At 43.1% G+C, this 5,028-nt stretch overlaps 1 non-coding gene across 1 annotated transcript; it reads right to left on the reverse strand.

Moving 5' to 3' along the window:
• Positions 1 to 4,252: 4,252 nt before the first annotated feature.
• Positions 4,253 to 4,362, reverse strand: LOC112135940 (U6 spliceosomal RNA). The gene has a single exon (XR_002917162.1). It is a non-coding gene; the product is annotated as a U6 spliceosomal RNA (small nuclear RNA).
• Between the last annotated feature and the right edge of the window lie 666 nt (positions 4,363 to 5,028).

Consider the following 5,028-nt stretch of genomic DNA (forward strand, 5'->3'; position numbering starts at 1 on the left):
ACCTCTATTTCATAGCTTACCCTAGTGACAACATAAGTGCTAAAAAAAAATAACTATATCCTGGTTCGTGAATGTTAATGAACATTGGTGATACTTCCATGAACAGCAGGAAAACATAAGCATCATGCAATAGGGTACAGTTTTGCAAAACAAACAAGTGAAGTAGCAAATATCCACAGAATCCTCTCCTAGGCCCTGGGTCTCAGGGCCTCGTTGCTCTGTGCCCTATGCTTTAGAAGCTGTAGCAAAAAAAAAAAAAAAGGCACAAAAACATTAAACATTAACCTATAAATGAGCACAGAGATTTTTCAGAAAAACAGAAAAATTATCGATACACCGTAAACATCAATATATTTTAATTAATAAATAAGTTCATTGTTCTTCGCTATGTGATGGTTAGCGTTCTATTTAGGTAGCTATTTGTAGGTTTATAGAATTCTATTTTTATGGCCATCAATAGAAAACCACGTTAGAAAACAAACCTCTTAGCTGGGCGTGGTGGCTCACGCCTGTAATCCCAGCATTTTGAGAGGCTGAGGCAGGTGGATCACCTGAGGTCAGGAGTTCAAGACCAGCCTGGCCAACATGGTGAAATCCTGTCTCAACTAAAAATACAAAATTAGCCGGGCGTAGTGGTGCACACCTGTAATCCCAGCTACTCTGGAGGCTGAGGCAGGAGCTTCATTTGAACCCTGGAAGCAGAGGCTGCAGTGAGCCAAGATCGTGCCACTACACTCCAGCCTGGGCAACAGAATGAGACTCCATCTCAAAAAAAAAAAAAAGAAAGAAAGAAAGAAGGAAAAGAAAAGAAAGCAAACCTCTCAGAATAATCCTCTGCAGTGAAGTTCAACTTTGCAGTTCTTTTTTTTTTTTTTTTTTTTTTGAGACGGAGTCTCACTCAGTCGCCCAGGCTGGAGTGCAGTGGTGCAATCTCGGCTCACTGCAAGCTCTGCTTCCTGGGTTCATGCCATTCTCCTGCCTCAGCCTCCCGAGTAGCTGGGACCACAGGCGCCCACCACCATGACTGGCTAATTTTTTGTATTTTTAGTTGAGACGGGGTTTCACCGTGTTAGCCAGGATGGTCTCCATCTCCTGACCTCATGATCCGCCCGCCTCGGCCTCTCAAAGTGCTGGGATTACAGGCGTGGGCCACCGCGCCGGGCAACTTTGCACTTCTTAAGATGATGGCTGGTGCATAGTTCCTTGGGGGTCCAATTTCGCATTTTTAGTAGAGAAATGTACTTCCATACACTTCAAACTTCAAAATTAATAACATATTTCTTTTACTCTTCCAGAGATTATGGAAAGAATGCTGAACTTTATAAACAATGGCAGCACTGTTCTATAAAACAATGGACCAGTATCATTCAAGATACTCAGTGACTCAAGATTAAAACATAGCATATTGGCATTAGAAGAACATTTAGACATCACGAAGTAGTATTTATTGCATTTTGCCTGCCATCATCTGTTCCTCATTCTCTTGATAGCAACACCTTGATTTTCCTTTGGAGAAACACCCTCTTACCTATTCTGAGTTCCTGTGTTTCAAATGAAACAATTCACCCCCATCCTAGGTCCAGGAGTGGACATATGACCCAGGAACGAACAATCAACATATCCCATTTTCCTGGATCTAGTGATTATTCCAAAGATATGCACATGTTCCTCCCCAGGCCAATGAGGAGCAACTGCAGAATATTTTGCTAGAATCATTGAGAAAAAGGTGTTTTCTTTCATTGGAGTTATTAAATAATAAGAATATAATTTAGAGTTGTGAAAGGCCAGCGCATGGAAGCCTATTTAACATGATAAGGATTGGACAGAGTCTCGATGATTTCATTTAGGTCCTGAATCCAAATGCATCCAAAAATAGTGCTATTACAGACTAAATTGTGCCCCCTCAAAATTCTATGTTGAAGCGCTAACCCCCAATGTGAGTGCACTTGGAGATAGAGCCTTTAAAGAGGTCCTACTGGGCGCAGTGGCTCACGCCTGTAATCCCAGCACTTTGGGAGACCAAGGCAGGTGGATCACCTGAGGTCAGGAGTTCGAGACCAGACTGGCCAACATGGCAAAACCCTGTCTCTGCTAAAAAACAAAAAATACAGCTGGCGCGGTGGCTCACATCTGTAATCCCAGTGCTTTGGGAGGCCGAGGCAGGCAGATTACTTGAAGTCAAGAGTTCGAGACCAGCCTGGCCAGCATGGTGAAACCCCATCTCTACTAAAAATACAAAAAAAATTAGCTGGGCATGGTGGCACATGCCTGTAGTCCCAGCTACCTGGGAGACTGAGGCAGGAGAATGGCTTGAACCTGGGAAGTGGAGGTTGCAGTGAGTCGAGATCACGCCATTGTACTCCAGCCTGGGCAACAGAGCAAGACTCCGTCTCAAAAAAAAAAAAAAAAAATTAGCTGGGCGTGGTGGCGGGCTACTCCGGAGGCTGAGGCAGGAGAATAGCATGAACCTGGGAGGCAGAGCTTGCAGTGAGCTGAGATCGTGCCACTGCTCTCCAGCCTGGGCAACAGAGCGAGACTCCGTCTCAAAAATATATATATACAAAAATTAGTCAGGTGTGGTGGCACACTCTGTTGTCTCAGCTACTCAGGAGGCCGAGGCACAAGAATTGCTTCAACCCAGGAGGCAGAGGCTGCAGTGAGTTAAGATCGCAGTACTGCACTCCGGCCTGGATGACAGAGTGAGACACCGTCACAAAAAATAATAATAACAAGAGGCCAGGCACGGTGGCTCACACCTGTAATCCCAGTGCTTTGGAAGGCTGAGGCAGCGTGGATAACGGGGTCAGTAGATTGAGACCATCCTGGCTAACATGGTGAAACCCCATTTCTACTAAAATTACAAAAAATTAGCCAGGCATGGTGGCACGTGCCTGTAGTCCCAGCTACTTGGGAGGCTAAGGCAGGAGAATCACTTGAATCTGGGAGGCGGAGGTTGCAGTGAGCTGAGATAGCGCCACTGCACTCCAGCCTGGGCGACAGAGCAAGACTCCGTCTCAAATAAATAAATAAATAATAACAGCCCCTAAAACGTGGAATTGGCTAATTGAGGTGAGGTATAAAGTAGTGAGAATTTCCCCACTCCCCAGTTAGGAATGATTATCAATTACTGGTTTTGGGTAAAAAACGCCTGGTTAGATTGCTGCCTATTTTATATTAGGACTCTTCATGTATTAAACAATAACAAGGCTGGATGTTTGGAGACTTGATAGAATATTCACTATGTTGAAATGTTTGCTTTTTGGTAAAGTCCAGCAAGAAAGAGTCAAACTTTGTGTGAACCTAGCCGGTCTAGAAATAGAAAATATGAAAAACACAGTTTTGCCTATGGTTAATAATCCAAGATGGCCAATAATCAGCTCTGGCTTTCCAGGATTAGAATGTCAAAATTCTATACCCAAAAATAAAGTGAACGCTGAGGAGGCCAGGATACTGATATCCACAGATCACTCCCAGTTACTTCCTGTTATTCATGCCCTGGATGACAAAAGGGACAATTGTTCTCATTACAAAGAGCCAGTCAAAAGAATGTAGCCAGAAAAGAAAGGACTGTCTCACTCTGCCTCTCCACCTCAGATAGGGCCATGATAGAGGTCAACAAGCTACAAAGTAGTGGATGGCCCAAGCACCAGTTTGTTCTAAGAAACAAGATAAAAAGAATTCTGGTTTGGGTTATAACCTTGGGGAATGTGAATAGAAAACAAAAAGTACTAACATTATATGTAAGTTGTATTGCTTTAGAAACCCTAAGCCTGGTCGGGCGCAGTGGCTCACGCCTGTAATACCAGCACTTTGGGAGGCCGAGGTGGGCGGATCACCGGAGGTTGGGAGTTCGAGACCAGGCTGATCAACATGAAGAAACCCCGTCTCTACTAAAAATACAAAATTAGCCAGCCGTGGTAGTGCATGCCTGTAATCCTACCTACTCGGGAGGCTGAGGCAGGAGAATCGCTTGAACCCGGGAGGCAGAGGTTGCAGTAAGCCAAGATCACACCATTGCATTCCAGCCTGGGCAGCAAGAGCGAAACTCTGTCAAAAAAAAAAAAAAAAAAAGAAAAAACCTGAGCCTAGCAAACAAAGACCTATGATTACTCAACATCTAAGCCAATCAATACCCAAAGCCCCCAAACCTTCCCAAAAGGTTTCTGCTAAAGCAAAAAAAAAAAAAAAAAAAAAAAAAAAAAAAAAAAAGTGGGGAACTCTATTCTAAGGACCACCTCAAACCTTTCTTTTTTTTAATATGGAATGCTTCACGAATGACATGCACGTAATCCCCGCAGAGGGACCGTGCTAATCATCTCTGTGTAATTCCAATTTTAGTATATGTGCTGTTGAAGCAAGCATTGTTTCTTCTGTTTTGAAAACGGTAGTTTTTTACTGTGGTAATCCTGTTTTCCTTTCATTTTTGTGCAATAGATGTTTCAGGATGATCAAATATATTATTTAGCTATAGGTTCCAAAACCATGAGGCCTTTTAGAATAGTGCTATTCAAAGACTATAAAGCTATGTTGCACTTTTGCAACTATAGACATATATGTGATACTTCTGAGAATTTTTATTTAAGCCAAACAAAATAAAACAAAACACCATGAGCTCTTGAACATTGTCATTGTCACTGTACTATTTCATGGCCAAGCCAAAATTCTTTGAGAGCAGATAATAGGAAAGATAGTATTTCATACAAAGGTGAGAAAATTATGGATGGCTAGTACAGGTTAACTAAATTATGCAAAGGCATGTATTGAGATGATGACACAATAAAGACAGGAATTCAGGGCTTTCTCTGTTTTCATTCAGGGGCAAAAAAAGATTAGGCAGCAAAGCTGGGCATGGTGGCTCACACCTGTAATCTCAACACTTTGGGAGGCTGAGGCAGGAGGATCACTTGAGCCCAGGAGTTTTAGATCAGCCTGGGCAACAGAGTGAGACCCCCATCTCTACTGAAAATCAAAAATTATCTGGGCATGTTGGCATGTGCCTTAGTCCCAGCTACTAGGGAGGCTGAGGTA

The sequence above is a fragment of the Pongo abelii genome, chromosome 10 (assembly GCF_028885655.2).
Source record: "Pongo abelii isolate AG06213 chromosome 10, NHGRI_mPonAbe1-v2.0_pri, whole genome shotgun sequence".
NCBI classification, from domain to species: domain Eukaryota; kingdom Metazoa; phylum Chordata; class Mammalia; order Primates; family Hominidae; genus Pongo; species Pongo abelii.